This window comes from Lampetra fluviatilis, chromosome 16, assembly GCF_964198595.1.
Source record: "Lampetra fluviatilis chromosome 16, kcLamFluv1.1, whole genome shotgun sequence".
NCBI lineage: Eukaryota > Metazoa > Chordata > Hyperoartia > Petromyzontiformes > Petromyzontidae > Lampetra > Lampetra fluviatilis.
This window is the reverse complement of record NC_136290.1, coordinates 10318170-10336061: the sequence shown is the minus strand read 5'-3', so window position 1 is coordinate 10336061 and position 17892 is coordinate 10318170. Positions and strand designations below refer to the sequence as shown.

Here is a 17892-nt window from a genome sequence, read left to right as displayed (position 1 = left end):
AGAGGTGGCAGAAACCATCGCCAAGACTCACTTCATGGCCAAGTGCCCTTTATTTATCCAGGGCAGTCCCACGGATTCTCAAGACTCTTCGACAAGAGAGGCACTTGCATCGGGATGCTTGGCCAATTCCATAAAATGGGTGTTTGGCATGTGAGAGGAAGTATAAAAAAAACTGGAGGAATCATGCATAATTCAGAGGGATTAATACTCATAGCTCCACACATACGGGATGACAATTTTTACACCTCAAAACATAAAGTCTTCAACACCTTGGTTTTTTTTGTCCCAAGGCAGATCGGCGACATTCAGGGTGATTTGGTCATTGGAGGAAACCACACGCGTCACCTCTTACGTAAAATACCCCGAGTATGATTTTCATGCATCCGTATCCAAGTGCTATTGTGTAAGGCATTATATAAGTGCCTCTAATTGTGAAATATGCTTGCCTTTTTTTATTTTCGGTATATACAATGGGTGCACAGTTTTATGTAGCAATGTATATCAAACTACCGCAGTTTGGAAAATTTACGTTAAGAGTGAGTCGCGTGGAACAGGGGTGCAGGGCTTTGTGTATTGTACTGTGAGCCTGCCAAAGCGAAGTTCAATTCCTGACCATGACTGAAAAGGTTAAACGTAACAAAAATCCGTGGTAAAGTGATGTATTAACCGCTTATGAGCTCCGTATACACCAACCTGCAATGAACAGCATGGTGAAGTAAGGTCAAGCAACCCTCATCACCGACGCAGCATGGGATAACTTCATTCAGAGGCGGTTTGACAAAGGGCCAAATATAATGGTTATATATTCAGATGGGGTCAGGTTGTATCAATGTAAAAAACATAAATCCCCAGTTGTCAGAGACAAAATATATTATGTTGAACGGCAAGACACATTTTCAGTGGCGTTACGTAATGCTTTCAAAATAGCCAAGACGTGCATCATATTTTAAAGATATTTCCTCTATTTGCCCAACCATAACGGCTGTAGAATGCTGTGCCATCGCATTACTCCACAGGCATTTTGTCTTCTCTGGTTTGTATTACTCTGCCTTTGCTGTGAGAGGGCACATTGTGGCTGGCGAGCAGACCATGGCTGGAACAAATCCATTGATTGATATTGATTTTTAAGGTCACGATACCTGCATCGAATCGCGTGTGTAAACATCGCTGTTGTTAAATTTCGATTTAAAGCTTTCGTGACTGCAGGGATTCATCTTCTTGGTTCTTTCGGTAAAGTCACGTAAAAGGGAAATAATAAAATAAAAAAACATAATAATTATTTTTCTTATTTTATTATTTCCCTTCTACGTGACTTTACCGAAAGAACCAAGAAGATCGTTGTTGTTATATAATCGTTTCATTTATATTTTTTTGGCCAGGCTGGCCAGGATTGGGAAAGGACAGAGCTTCACCACTATTCACCCACAGACTTAGATATTCCTTCACTTATCACTCTAGAAACAAGAACAATTACATATACTTGAGAACGTACAATAAAAAAAATCACGACTAACAAATCTACAATTAAGAAGACGAATTGAAATAACCTGTATTTATTTTTACTTAAAATCTTATCAATGATTCTCAATGCTATCAACGGTATTCACAAATGGATCCTGCTGTGGTGTCATGGTTTGCACATGGGACTTGCAATGCAGAGGTGGCCAGTCCGATTGATCTCCCGGTGTGGCAGTTAAAACAATGGAGCAAGTTTATTAAATCCCACCCGCCACCTCTATCCACTCAGCAGTATAGATGGATAACACCACAGATCAATCAACACGTTGTACGTATGCGTGTTGAACTTTTTTCGTACTGTTCATCGCCAACCATGCTAATTGGAGGTGCGGGGGAAGGACAACAATGTAAACAAAAAAGCAGTTCTAAACGAATGAGTTTTCAATGTAGATGATTTAAAAGTGCATAGTTCTAGCAACTTTCTCATATCGGACGGAAGAGCGTTCCAGACGGCCGCATCAGCACATCTGAAAGCACGCGATGCAGTGACCGGCGTATGTGTGGTGAGGTGAAGTCTGGGTATTCCCACTTCTTCCAGAACGTCTGGCCAGCATGGAAGAGTAGGCCAAGGTACCCTCCAGAGGAGGATCTCTTGAGCCCTCTCTAGAGGTGCAATTGCAGGGCTGCACCTTTATCTTGTGTTCTATGTTGTATGTAATATGTCCACGTCACCCCCCTGCAGCCACTACAGCCGCCCCTATTCAACGCGATGGAAACAAAACAAAAAACCCCCCCACAAAAATCGATCCTTTGATTGATTGTAATCCCTTTTCAATTAAATTCGCGACAGTTCGTCAATTGCAGTGCAGGTGAACCCCGTGCTCCCAGAGCACAGCCGCGATTGGCAGGCCTCACGCGGGCTTTTTGACAAAAGCCTCGCTCACGCGCGTGATCGACAGGGCACTCCGTGGCTTTCGGTTCAACCGGAGGAATCCGATGAGCTAAGAAGCTCCCTTTTTTGTTTTCACAGATGTAGTAGTCCGATTGGGCGTCTGCGACATCCGTGTTTGACCACACTTCACCGTGCTGGTCAGTTGTGAGTTTTTGTGAACGTGGAGAACTCAAAATTTAAATTAATAAAAGTAAAAGAAAATAATTATTTTATTTTTATTTTACTTGTATTAATTTTAAAATTTTACCTAAAAATATGAATCCTTGCAGTTACGAAAGCTTCAAATCTAGAATCAGGACTAGTTCCCAGCACAACCCGCTAACTGGGCCGCCACTCCACCCCCCCCACCCCCCACCTTATACTCATTGCAGAAATTATATATAATTGTTATTAAAATGCATTGGTGTTCAATCGGATTCCTCTGATTTCTGTACTATTATGAGCACTCGCTGTCAGACAGATATATAGGCATGCACTTGACGTGTGTGAAATGTTTTTTATTTAATAAATATTAATGACTTAGCGGAGCCTTACATGACTGCTACCCATTCCTAGCATAGCCGGGTAATCCACATTGCCTGCAGACTATCAAATTCCAACGCCGCGAAAAGTGGGAATATTAAACATGCGGCGTACATGGATCATTAGTGGCCGATATCACACGAAGGACGCTATTAGAAGCCTTAACGCATGCAACGCAATCCCATCATCAATGCTAATAGCCCATCGCAAGCCACAACTTGCCAAAGAGGACTCCTTTTTACCTGCCGCTAAGCTAGCCAGCCAGCTCAGTGTTCGCTACGATTTTAAGGTTTCTCTTAAGACCCGCCCGTTGTCTGAAATTGTCCGCCCCATGGAAGTAAAACAACTAGCATTGAAAAACCGCAACAAAGTCGACGTTCCTGCACCACCCCCCCCTTGCCCCCCCCCAAAATAAAATAAATTGAGCCACAACGATATTTGTCATGCACATATTTGATTACATTCAGGTTGATACAAGAACTGTTGGATGGGTAGAAAAGAACATCAAGTAAAGGGGGGGGGGGGAGGGAAAAAAATGCGGTTGGCTGTTTTTTTTTACCGTCTAAGCCCATAGACTGACCATGAATCAACAAAGCGAAATTCTTTAGCTGAATAAGGCAAAAAGGGGAGGAAAGCCTAAGGTTCTTTGTTTACCTTTCTCTCTTTTCAGTGTTCTTTTGAATACTTCATTGCTTCTTTCAGCTATTGCTCATCAAAGCGGGCTCGCTGGCAAAAAAAAAAGGAGGGCCATATTTTAAAAGAAAAAGGAACGACGAGGAAGAACAAAATCTTTTGAGCAAGAGGGAAAGGAAAAAAAAACCTCTCTCCTTGAGATTTCGTGAAAGGGGGGCCTGCGGGGAGAGCGGCAGGCGCACACACAGAGAGCCGGCGGCGGGCGAATAACAAGGGCAAATAAATAAATAAGGGACACATCTTCCCATAATTAGCCTAAACAGGCAAATAATAGTTTTGCTATGTTTGTTCCTTTTTTTTATTGTTGTTGTTGTTGTTATAATCATCGCTACGGTCGCATTTATTGGCGCGTTTCTATATTTTTCTTCCGACTTATTTTTTTTCCGCTGCGTCCGTCAATGCCAGTTACTGTTGCGGCAACTCACCACAACGGGTTCCATTAATTATACATTTATACAGGCAAATCTTTCCACTAACACGTCTCCTACACAACCACTCCCCTACCCCCTCAGCTCCCTTCCCCCCCCACCTCTCTCTCAACTGTCAGAGCTCCTACCCCGCACAGCACCCTATTAAAAGAACCTTTAACGAAGCTATTAATCTTGTGATGTTTCAAACAGTAATATAAAATGGCAGGCACCGGGGCTGTGTCAGTACTTATTCACAAGTGCCGGTCTGTGCCAGTGGTGTGAGTGTCAGAACACGCCACACAATTTCACCCGCACGTATATTTATGCCCACGGGGGAACGGGGCCAATGAAGGCGCAGCGCACATATCCAGGTTGGCAATTGGCACCAGACAAATGATCCTCATGGCGGTACCCCGGGGTTCCAAATAATACAAAATGGGCCGAGGCAATTAAATATTTTATTTCTGGGACACTATTTTTTTCCAGGGGTCTTACTTCACTCCGCGACTGGGGTACCAATCAATCCTAAATCGGTGCCACACTCTGCGATGTCGAAACGCAGCGAGGACGATTGCGCCGAAACCCTGAACGCTCGTACGCACCGTAGTGGTGCATCGTGCACAGCTCATCGAGATGAGTCGATTGCCGCATCGCCGACCATCAACAGAGACTAAACATGACTGCATCACGGACATCATGCGAGAGCTGGGGTGCTATGATACCCCGGGGTATCGCCATAAGGTTCACGTAGTCAAATAGTCGACTAAGTCTCTAAATCGAAAACCCTTGCCGTGTGCTCGAATCTCTCCTGAAGCCCTCTCGTGGCTAGCAGACCTTGACACTGGCATTCAACGTCTGCACACATTGCCATCCGCAAAGCGTCTAACCAGATTCCGCCGGTCGTTATATCCCACTTTAACATAATCAAAATCATTTCTGCAATCAGACTTGGATAAAAAGAACCAAAAAAAAACACAGGGGGTTTGGGTCTTCAGGGTTTCTTAAATATTAATGATTTAAAGCCCTTCGTGAAGACACTGCTGCATGACATCTGCACGTCAGTTCATCGGAGTTGATTGACTCTAACTTTAGCACGTCAGAGTAGGTTGGTGGAGGGGTGCTGACTCAGAACCGTTTCAAATGTCACTCGCTGCTGATGTTAGCCATGGGCAGCAATCGAACTCAGGTCATGGCAGAACCTAAAAACTACTGGACCACGACTCGAACCCGATCCTGAGTCGAGTAGGCTTCAACAGCCACACACATCAAGCGAATCAAAACTCGTGTAATGTCCTTGATTATCATTGCGATGTGATGTCGAACTTGTTTCGTGTGAACTGTATTTAAAATGTACAATACGTTACAAGGACAAATATCTCTCGTGTAGCCTTCATCGCACTATTTTGTGGGACAAACGCTGTTAGCGAGTAGCACCATTGAAAGCCGGCCAGGCACACGAGGGAGGATAGGTGGCCACCACCACGCCCGGCCGCCTTTGTCTCCATAAAGGCGATGTTTACACACCGCACCAGGTACTCTTTTTGAGGCTGACCCGACCTAGAGGAGAGGCCCAGGACCGGTGTTGTCCGTGAGCGGGAATCGAACCCGGGTTGGCAGCTACGCTACCGCTCCCCCGACACACACCCCCACGCGGAGGCACACGCACGTATACACGAATGCTCCTTTCTTTTTTTTCGTGCTTCGTTTCGGTGGGTGGATGAAAGAAGGAGTGCTCGGTGGAGCGCAAGAAGAAAAAAAAACCTCTTTTCACGAGGAGGAGGCTCGATCCGAGCCATAGGCGCACTGTATCCACCGCCACCACCAGCACCAGCACCACTGCACACAGCTTCCCACTCCTCCTCCTCCTCCAGCCAAGGCTCCAGAGGGCTTCCTCCTTTCTTTGGCGAGATTTATTTCCCAGTGTATATTATGAATAGCGGTGGTAGCCTGTTTGGCTTGGCCACGGCGTTTTTTTTTTTACGCAAAGTGCTAGTTTATGTTTAAGGCCCATCTTCTTCTCAGCAGGACCTGCCCGCCACCCCCCCCCCCCCCCCCGTTCAGATGCAGGTTTGCCGTGTGCTGCTTGCCCCCCTTTTCTTAAAAAAGGTGTCTTGAACAAGAACATTTAGAACGTTTGATTTTTTTTCACGACAGCTGTTGAAATCAAATGCCAATCCCCAGGTTTTCCTGACCCCCCCCCCCCCCACAAATCCCACACACTAATGAATCAGTGCGGGGCAAGTAGAAATATAAACCTGCTTCTCTGTGGAACAAGCCCCCCCCCCACACCACCAGCCCCCCACCAGCCCCCCACCAGCCTCTCCAGCCTCCCACCTCCCAGCCATCTCCTGCTAAAAATGCTGCCTAGCTCTCCCCACTAACCCCCCCCCCCCCCTGCTTTCATTGAGCAGGCCAGTGCTGTTCCTGGCCCCGGACAGAGTCACTGGCCATGACCACGCGGCGTTTGAGAAAAAGAAGAAAAAAAAATCCTTTCAGCCAACTTTGGCTGAAGCCCTACGTGACAAAACTCCCTGCAGACCTTTAGGAAAGTTAATGAGTTATAAAAACAGCTCCCTGGTCAGACTGAGCGCTAGGCGAAGCTGGGTGAAGAGGGGGGGGGGGGAGGTGCGTGGTGGTGGTGGTGGTGGGAGCAGAGTGGGATGTGGGGGGGGGGTGAGCCATGGGTAGGAGGGTGCCAGTGGATGGGAAGGGTGATGTGCGATGGGGAGGAGGTGGAAGGTTGCATCAAAGAGACGAAGAGGTATGAAGAGGAGAGAATGGCGTTTAATGGATGTTCTGGATATGACCAAGTACCAAAAGCAAGCCAGGCTTCTTGAAAATTTACAGCACCTTCACTGGTTCCACAATACCAAACAGGTTTAATGGTCTTGAGCATTTTCCAATGCATGCCCAAGCACTAGCAACACGGGATAAAATTATGTCCAACATTATACAATTTCACGAATTTATGAATCAGGGCTTTAAAGTTGGCTGTGATAATCGCCGAAGCATTTATATATTTCTTTCCCTCCAAAATACACATAAGTGGTACAGCTTAATGTTGGGGTGCATATCATGACTTATGTAACGTAAGCTTTTTCAAAAAAAATGTGCGAGGAGTGCATTGCCAAATAACTACATCTGAGGTCCTCCTTCCTTTACGACTGCATGCGAGTTGTTATCCAAAGCAAATAATATAAATGTGTAAATGATGCACTCCCATTGAAACCCCACGCTTACCCACCTCCCACTGACCCCCCCCCTACTTCAAAACAAGATGTGAGCCTTACAAATGCAACCATTTGGAAATGTTTAAGACAGCCCCGTCGTCCTAATGAGCCTGCCGAATGAATTAAGCCACCGACGGATTAAAGATTACCGTGGGACGTTTCACTGATCGAAGTCACTCGCTCTGACCCGCACAGTCGGTGTCTCTGGAACAATGCCGTTCAAAAAAAAAACAACACTCCAGGCTTTTAGCGGGGCCCTTTAACCGCAACAAAAAAAAAATCTATCAATGTTTTGTGGCATCGTGTTAAAAGAAACCAAGCGGAGGGGCGATACTGACAGTGTTAAAATTAAGCGTAATATTTGCTTGACTCCAGAGCACAGCTTGGGATTCCCTTGCTGAATGTTAGCTCAGAGGCGATCCTGGCCCCAGTCCAGACGGTAGCAGCATCGACTTGAGGTTTGCGTTTGTCAAGACTCTAGCCAGCGTGTCAAGCTAACTGGCTTTGTCTGAAACTACGGCTACGGGACGCTCCGCAGGAAACTAATGGGCGGGAGAACGAGACCAAAAGCGCCAATTTGCCATTGGCTCCCCCGGCTAAATTTGCTGCACGTTATTACCAGCGAGAAGCATAGCCCCCCTAGGGGGGGGGGGGGCGCTTCTCAAAGATGAACATGTTGACAGACTTTCCTTTTCCTGGCCTGGTTCATTTCTGTGGCACTGGCCAACCAAAACAGCAAGCCTTCCCTCGGGATGGGGCCCCTGGGTCGTGCACTGTGATTATGTCCGTCCATCCGTGAGACAGACAGACAGACGGACGCGGCGCAGAGAGAGAGAGAGAGAAAGTGAGAACAATACTCTGCGCGAAGGCCGTCTCTCCGGAACCACTGGTCTCGCTTTTGAATGACGCCCGGCATCAGAGAAGAGCAGCACTTGAAAGGTTGTGTGACGGCGGTTGAATGATGCCAAATTAGCCTCAAGTTTAATATCCAGAGCACAAAATATGCACTAGGTGCAAAGTGAAACAACACGTTGTTTTTATTCGATGACGTTTTGTTTTTTGTGTACCCCTAATGGTATTTTACAACTTGTGTTTTTGATTCGGAGCGTGCACACATTTTTAGTTGCATGCAACGAAAAACAACGAAAGTTGAATTTTGGCTAAACGTAGCTAAATGTGTTTTAACACATTAAAGGCATTTTTCAAAAAAAAAAAAAATCGGAATTAAGAGTCTCCATAAACAACCTGCACGAGTGAATGAGAGCGGATAAATAACTCGAGGGGATACGAGCGAGAGGAAAGATTTTTCGAGAATATTACTCGCCATTCAGTGCTGTTCACACGCACGCGTAGTAAAGGCTCGTGCCATGAGATTTTCAATTGTAATAAAGCAACTGAAATGAACGTTTTGGAATTGTGATCCGATCTGATAAGTTGTAAAGTTTATATTGATATTGCACAATCAAACTATTCATGAAAAAAGTGTTCCACAGAAGCATAATGATGAATTATATTCATATTCTTAGGTTTTTTTGGTAAAGTCACGTAGGTAAAAAATTAAAATTAATGAAAGTAAAATAAAAAATAAAATAAAAATCACGACGTTTCGGAGGCAACACAAGCTTCCGTCTTCAGGTGGAACCATCACAGCACGCTTGCTGTATCAAGTAAATGATGAATTGATTAAGACAGATTCATATGCTCATAAAGCATACATTGAATCGTTGATATATAAATAAATTATTTCTATTTCATATATATTATTACTGTTATAAATTATACACAAACCACAAATGGCAAAAACTAAAATTAGCCAATGGATTAAATCCTAACTCCGAAAATGTATCAGTCTGCATAGCAGTAGAATGCTTCATGTTACAATCTTACATTTTTGAAATCTTATAACATATATTATGTTTTGATTAATTCTTAAGTACTTATTCATCTCTGTATCTAGTACCGCTACAAACTATATAACCCGAAAATGTGTGATTTTAAAATATATATAAATTCGTTCAATAACCATAGCGTTGCAATATTTCCGCTTGGGTTGACAACATGTGTACGTTGTTTCCCACACTCACATTTAGGCCAGAGAAGGAAGATTTGGTACATCAAGCAGTGAGCAGTGGAGCTTACTGTAATTTGTGATTTGTGTACCATCTCTATCATTTGTGCAATTTCTCAGCACGAGACTAATTTCACGACACACACTGCCCCCATGAAGACGCAACGACTGCTTCCTATGATGTCATATTTGTGGGAAAAATGTTTTGTATCATCCGAAATGTTGTATCCATGCCCGACTTTCAAGATGGATCTCAAAATCGGGAACGCATCCCTCGTGTCGAGGCACAGAACATTCCACGCGTTGGACAAACAACCCCACCGTGCACCACAGCACTCGGACAATTGATATTACGCAGCCTATTTAACTAACAAGGTTATACGCCAAGATGCTGTTTTTCGTTACAATGAGCAGGGATTGATATAACCAGGGCAATATGAGCCAGAATCCAGTGTTTATGTATATACTGGATATAGCGTACTGATTGGAAGAAAGCATTCCGTTAATGTGCTAAGCCATTCATCAACCTCATTAAAGCGGCGTGTCATCTTAAACATTTCCAAATGGATTTGTTTATACATATTATCCTCCCCGTGTTTATTAAATCCACCCCTCCGCCTCTGTCCACCCAGCAGTATAAACGTGCATGCAACAAAGGCGATTGGCAGGTTCTCGTGTGGTCGGGTAAAAGTTTACGGACTCCCACCTCCTCCAAGACATCTGGCTAGCGTGGAAGAGTAGGCCCAATACCCTCTGGAGGGGCTCTCTAGAGCTCCCCCTAGTGGAGACCTTTCGACCAGCAGTGGGGTGAGCATACAAATGCAGGGCTAAACCTTTACCCTTAATCCCTCCCAAATTCCAGTGTGCTTTAGCCTTGTTTAAAAACAAAGGCTCGTTTTCTGTAGTTGTTTAAATATTACAGCACTAAGCATGTATGTATGTTGAACTTATTTTGCAACGTATGGAGCCAACCATGCTAATCGGAGGTGTGGGGAAAGTGCTGCTGGTCGTTTGGAGATTCCTTTATCCAGCAGTGGATTGGCCATGGCTGATGATGATGGTGACGATATTGCACGGCACATATCTTAAGTCTATGCATAGGTCACAATATCACATTGCATGGGTGTAGCTATGGATACATTAATATTTTAAACTGATTCTTAAGCCCGTCAATTCAAGCATCTAATCGTGTATGTATAAATCGATGTTTTTCAATAATACCTAGATATTGTGTGTGGTGAATGAACGTGACTCATCCAGCCACTTGACACAATCCAGGAAGTGTGACTTCCCGGATTCTGTCCTGAAGATGCTTGGCACAGTTTCAAGCCCAACGTCATATCCAGTTCTATATTTGCTTGTGAGAATCGTTCTTCAACTGAAACAGGAATAAGAATAGTTCGTGGAAATGACTGGACACCACGTGACCATTACATTTGTTTGGCTATGTCGGGTGGAGGAGAGTTTCACGAGATCAAGTCGACTGGATCCAGTCTGTTGCCGAACTCAATAATCAATTAGGAATCATTATATTGACTGCGGGAGGGGTAAGGCTTAGGGGTGAATCGCTACACCTACACCTACACTGTACATGTATCAACATTTGTTTTTACCAGGTAAGGCCCACTGAGCTACTTGGCTCTATTTCAACGAAGTGGCTTATCAAGTGGAAATTTAGAGCAACCAAATACTCCAAACGCACGTTTCCAAAAGTGGAGGGGAAAAACCGGAGGACCCGGAGAAAAATCCACGCGACCATAGGGAGAGAGAGACACGCAAACTCCAAAAGTATAAAAACAACACGCTAAAAACATTTAACCTAAAACCAACTGGAATTTGTGTTGGCAGCAGGGAGATGTTGTTCCCTCACAATGTGCCATGGGAAAAAGGGGGAATATATAGAACGAGGGCAATACGACCGGCGCTGTTATACGGTTCAGAGACGTGGGCACGAAATAAAGGAAGACAGCAGAAAATTGAAAGAAGAGTGCTGGAAATGGCAGGAGAGGAGCATTCTGAGATGTAAGTTGACAATATCTCTAAAGGAAAGGTGAAGGAATGAAGAAGTCAGAGCCTTAGCAAGGATAATGAATATTCCGGAGAAGGTGAGGGAGTAGAGGCGGTTCATGGTTTTGGGCACGTGTTGAGAAGAGACAAAGTTTCAAGTTTCATTTATTAGGTATAGCCCTGTGAGCCATTCGGCTCTTGAATCGGGTGCAACCACAACAAACACAAAAACACAAACAAGAAAACATCTTAAAGTGACTATGTGCAAACAGAAAATCCAAGAAAAGACAGCAACATATTGCAGAAAAGACTGAATTTGGAATGGCTATGGAGATGGCACCGCTGCAGGGCCAGAAGGAGTTGAGGGAGACTGAGGATGAGATGGGAGGATGCGGTCGAACGAGATGTGAGGACGGTGGACGTGACATAGAGAAGGGCCACGGAATAGAAGCGCACGGAGAGAGAGGAAATGCCAACCAGCCGACCCCATAGATTAAGGGAACGTCTGGCTTAGAAGAAGGAGGAGGAGGAAATGTGGCTTAGCGTGCGTTCACAAAAAGGACAAAATCATCTCGGAGACAAACCGCGCCTGCAAATTGATCCCCGTCAACATCTCTCCGCTTTGCTGTCCACAGCTGGAAGGAGTTTACTTGCCTTTCAGAAGCCTTCGGCTCTAACACCCAGAAGCAATAAACACTCATAATCAGTGGATCTCTCTTCACTTCCCCGCAAGGTCCTCCAAAACAAGGGGCAGATCGGGCTCGACACGGCACACGCCAATCCGACCGTTCCCCCGTGGCATCACCTCACCAGCCGCGGAAATTAGCGCTTAAAATAATAGCGGGATTTCATCGAAAATTCCTTTCCAAAACACGAGCGATCCTTTTATCATTTTATTTCCTAACGTGGAAAAACAAAAAATAATTGGGGTGCCGAGGCTGCAGCCAGAAACAAAGTGCCTGTAACGCTGAAAGATGGGAGGAAATGTGACACTTTCCTGATGCAAACGTTATTTAGACAGGTTAAATAAACTTTACCCCCCCCCACCCCTCCACACACACACAAAAATCCTGAGCTTGAATTAAATCTCTTAAAGCATTTGGGTAAAATGCTGAGCAAATGGGGGTCTCAATCAGATATTGGAGAGTTTATATTAAAGCAAAGCTTTATTTTTACTTTTTTCCTGCTAATTTCTTTTCTAAGCGTCGAGTATTGTTTTAACGGCGTGACTGCTTTCTCCCAGGTGGGTTCCTTTCACGGGGGGGGGGAGGGATGTGGGTTGGAGAGGGGGCCCTCACCGCTCGCTTTTTCCTTACGCGAGCCAAGTGGCCGGGGGGGAGAAGGCACCACCGCTCCATTTAACCAACAGCCAGCCAGCCAGCCAGCACCTGCGGAGTTTTTTTTTTTAATTTGCCACCGTAACCGAACCTCTCGTCGTTTTACACTTTTTGCTACTTTTCAAAAAGCCCACCTCATCTCACTCGCGCCTCTCCTCCGCAGCGGCGGGAGCAGCGGCATCGTCGTTTGTGCGACCCAGGAGATGAAACGCACGGTGCGTTTCCTCTTTTGAGAGGGTGACCCCCGGGGTTTGCGTTGTACACAAACTCGTTTACGGTACTGCTGTGGGGTGCCGTGGGATAAGATCAAAATCAGGGCTTCATTCTGCGTCTCCACATACAAGCAGAAATATGTTTTAGTCCATCAGCCTAGTGGCCTTCCAAGCAAACATTATCGAGCAGCGCTTTCCTAAGCAAAGCAAACTCGAGTCCAACCTTGACCCTTCCCAGGTCCCCATCAGCAGTCAGGTTCGTTTGACAAACTCTGCTGGCTACATCCAAGTAATTTAGAATGCAACAGAATATAATTGTTTAAAATAAATACAATTTTACAAATATAGGCAATAATAACGTTTCTCCCAAATTAGTCAGTGTGACTTTGATTTCATTCATTCATTCCTTGACTCCATCTGGCCAGGTGAGAACCCATTGAGACTCAAAATCTCTTTTGAAAGGGTGACCTGGGTTCAACAAGGGACAACCCAAGGCAGTGCAGACCTAAACGCACAGACCTTCAGGGATCAACAAGAGAAGTTCAGTTTTCTCATCGGTGACCGACACAGCTTGTCAAAGCTATCAACAAAGAAACAAAGTCAGGCCATTTGCAAGTGGCAGTGAGCAAACGGACAAATCACACTCTGCCAGAAATTACTCACGCAACACTTTAAATATATATACAGGGCGCCCAAAATTAGATCGAGTGAGGTTATAAGTGTGATGTAAAAATATTTTTTAACTCAAATTTTCCGAGTGTCCAGTGCATTACAAAGGACCAATTGAGAGGGAACAGACTTAAACTGAAGGGTGACATTATGGGACTCGACACAGGCTTACTTCTGCCAATATTTGCGGGTTCACTGCGACTGCAATTTATATTTTCCCCGCAAAAGAATTAAGGGAATATTAAAAATAAAACTGACCATGGAAACAAACTGGCGGCATGACGAGTAAACTTGGCTGTTCTCACGTTTGCCCAACAACGTTTTTTTTTAGCCAAAAGATTTCACATGTCAGGCTAAGCCTTTCGAAAGGAATGATCATTAAGGAAGATGCCAACTTTCTCGCCCTCACTTGAAATAAATCTGCTATGAAATATGCCTGCACTGCTGCACTGAAACTGTCTGTACGGAACACTACACATTCATGCCACGCAACTAAATGCTGACGAGCAAGGCAACAACGACAACAGCATAACAACAAAGATTCCTCTTATAGCCATATAGACATGCTGTCAGTGAGCACCTATTGAAGGCTGGCAAGGCGCATGAGGGGGTGGTGTGGTCTGCAAGCATAGCAAGCCATCGTTGCCCATTGCTGACGTCTACAAACTGCAACCAGCTTCTCATTTAAGGCTGAGTTTACCCAGTGGAATCCCTGGACTGGTTTCAAATATTCACCCGCTGATGTAAGCCATAGCCAGGAATAGAACCGAGGTTGTTGGATTCACAAGCGCATTGCGGGAACCACTACCTTACTGATCCACAAACACACGTAGAAAAACACAGATCCCCCATCAAGCATTAATAGACTGTTGGAGCAAGTGCTGTTAACGAATACGAATGCTTATGAAGGCCGGCACGGCACACGAGGGGGTGGGTGGCCAACACCACGCCCGGCCACCTTTATCTCCCTAGTGGCGATGTTTACACATCGCACCAGGTACTCATTAGAGGCTGAGTCGACCTTGGGGAGGCCGAGGACCGGTTCAGATAATCGTCACTGGTGTTGGCCGTGAACGGGAATTTAACTCGGAATGCTGGTATCATAGCGCGGCGCTCTAACCGCTACACCACCGCTCCCAATACACGCACACACAAGCTGTGAATATAATTTGAGATGTACAACAAGGAATGAAAATAAACACGCCACGTTTCTGCTGGTGGACCGCGCTCGCAATTGCCGCAAATGAAAGAAGGGTGCCTGGCCGCAGCGTGCAAGCACCAGGTATGCAATCGGCCAGAACCAAAACACAAGCCTCAAAGTTTGGTTGCCAGATTTCAAATACGGCATGTGCTCTCCCAATTCCAGCATGCAGACCCAAGTCTAATAGCATGTTTTGGTTAAGCATTAACTTAAACATCGCACGGACGTGTTACATTTCTCCACTGGGTTTGAGTACTTTAGCGGGCGACCTTTACGGCAAAAAAATGAATGAGCCGGTGTTATATTTTTGAGTTTCATCCGCGAATTTTTACGGGAATTAAAATGGCCGCTGGCGTACGGCGCGAGCGGTCGCGACAAAACCTCGGAGGGCAAATGAACCTTATGGTCCCATAAGGTCCCGGCTGTCGCATAAAGGGGCCATCCATTAAGTACGTACGCATAGAGGGGGAAGGGGGGGGGGGTTAAGCCAAACGCGTACGCTTGCGTATGGGGGGTCTACTGACAATGTACGCATAGGAAACGGAGGGGGGGGGGGTGAAGCTTCGATAATAATTTGTCTACATTGGCCTTCAAATGAGTTAGATGCTCCGGCGGTGGACGATCTGTTTGCTTAAACACGTTCATATTATTAATCCTTGATCGTTTCTGCGTGGAATAAATTTCGGCCGTTCTATAGGATTCGTGGGGGGGGGTGCGTCAAACGAACGTACGCAAGTGGGGGGGTCAAAAGTCCGCGTGCGTACAGGCAGGGGGGAGTAGGGGTCAGGTTTTGACAGATTTTTGCGTACCTACTCAATGGATGGCCCCAAACTGCTTTGCGACGTCATTTTACGTCTGTTGAAGGCGAACGGACGCGGCGATCTATTCCTCTCGACGAGCTCTACACGATGCGCTAATCAAAGTTTCAAAGTTGTGTTTCTTCTGCGCATTCGTCCTCGCCGCTGCTGCTTGGACACGACACGACAGCAGAACGATCCGCGGCAGGCGGGTCGCGGCGTTTCTGTGCGCGGTGGGTCGGAGTCGCCAAAAAATAAATGTTATTCATTACGATTTTGGGACCCCGGGATCCCCCGCCATGAAGGTTCATTTGTCGTCCGCTCGGAAGGCAGTTTACGTTGTCCCCCGAGTCTGAGGGCACCATACCCCGACGGCTATTGAACTCGGCAGATGTTCAGCTTCTGCAGCGTCGTCTCTAATCGGCTTCGAATGCCCGAATCAATTCCACAAACCTTCGATATTCCCCGCGTGTAAACGCAATAATTCCAGCTTAATTGGGCGCGCCGTGTCATCTGGGTTCACGGCCACGGGGTCCTGTACGTTTTCCTTTAAACACACGGACTCCAGATACTCGCTCGAGTCACCGCAGGGCCCTCTGTGTGTGTGCGCGTGTCTCAAATGAGTAGCTGGTGTGGTGTTTAAACATCAAACATCACCACTGGGGAGACAAAGGTGGCCCGGTGTGGCGCTCGCCACCCACCCCCCTCGTGTGCCGTGCCGGCCTTCACAGGTACTCGCTGACAGCACTTGCCCCAACAGTCTGTTCAGACTATATAGGGGATCTTTATCTTTGGGAGCGGTAGTGTAGTGCTCGCGCTCTGCGCCCCAAACCCAGTGACCCGAGTTCGACTCCCGCTCATGGCCAACACCAGTGACTATTACCTGAACCGGTACTGGGCCTCGACTAGGTTGACTCAGCCTCAAATGAGTACCTTGTGCGATGTGTAGAATCATCGCCACTGGGGAGACAAAGGTTGCTCGCTTACAGCACTTGCCCCAACAGTCTGTTCCAGGCTATGCGGGGGATCTTTGTCGCATTTGACCCCAGGATCGTGCTAATAAATGCGCGTGCACATGGTGACCGCCTCCTCCGATTAAAGGTCATCGATTAAAGTTCATCGACTCAAAGTAATCGATTCCCAACTACCCGTCCGCACCCGGCCAGTGCTCTGCAGCTCGGCGTTTGCTGCACGTGAACGCCGATAACAAATTGGACATCCAAGAACGTCAATTCGCTGTCTTGTGGAATGGTAATGCGCCACGTTTGCAATCACTGCATCTATTGCCGTTGAGGCTTTGATTACCTGCCAAGTGCAGACTAATGCATCAAAACGCTCGATTTCCTACGTGACAGTCAAGGTGACTACTCACAGCGAGTACACAATGTGTGAATAATTGAAGTCATGGGAGTGTAGGTGTCGATTTCGTGAGGGTTTTTTTCCCCCAATTTCACTCAAATGTGCTAATGGCATCATGTCATTAAGAAGCAGAATCCATTTGGAAATCTCACAGAGCTGTTACACCTCTGCATCAGATAATAGCTGCAGTAGATATCGTTCACAGGACCTTTGCTGAAAATTCCATCAAGTCTACTTTTCGCTTTCCCACACACTCTGCTATGAGAAAAGAATATATCGAAACAATATTGTTTCAAGCAAAAATAAAGAAGTAAAAATGTGATTGTGCAGTCATCAGCGAGTGAGCTCAGACCATCAACTTGAGAACCCAGTTGAATGATGAGTGGATTCAAACCCCATGCCCTCGGCAGTGCCGGCCCAACGCTGTGACCTCTCAACCACACAGTCATCTCAGGCGTAGATCTATTGATAAATGCTCAACGGTCCCAATCGCTTAAGTTAGTGCACCTTGCACTAAAGCTTCCTTCCACTAAGCTCAATTGAGAAGAAGACAACAACGCTCTCCCAAATGTCCACGCTCACTGAGCTGCAGCGTGGTGCAATCTGACACAATGTGGCAACACAACTCCTTAAACTTCACCTTCTGCGGGCGGGAAAAGGCATCGGTGGCGATGCGCGGCAGAGGAAAGGGGCAAGGGTGTTACATGCCATTTCCGCCCATTATTGCCACTCCTCAAAGTGAAAATATTCGCGTCCTCCTGGCACCAGCGACGCGCTGCGTGGCTCTCCTGAGCCGAGAGGTTACCGACGAGCAACGTGCCGAGTTTTACAGGCCTCCCTGTGTTGGTCACGCCGCCCTCAATCCTCAGTGGCACGCCGTGGGAATGTTAATCACAGTTGGGAACAATCACTCACGCCCAACGGTTATTGTTAAGTTGTGCATTGTATTGTTTTCTGTCGAACTAGGTAGGACCCAT

General features: G+C 46.2%; 1 protein-coding gene across 7 annotated transcripts in view; it reads right to left on the bottom strand.

Annotated features, from left to right (window-relative positions):
- The window catches only part of LOC144936522 (signal peptide, CUB and EGF-like domain-containing protein 2), a 184121-nt gene that overhangs the window by 153563 nt on the left and 12666 nt on the right, over positions 1–17892 (bottom strand). The gene's annotated exons all lie outside the window — the stretch shown is intronic.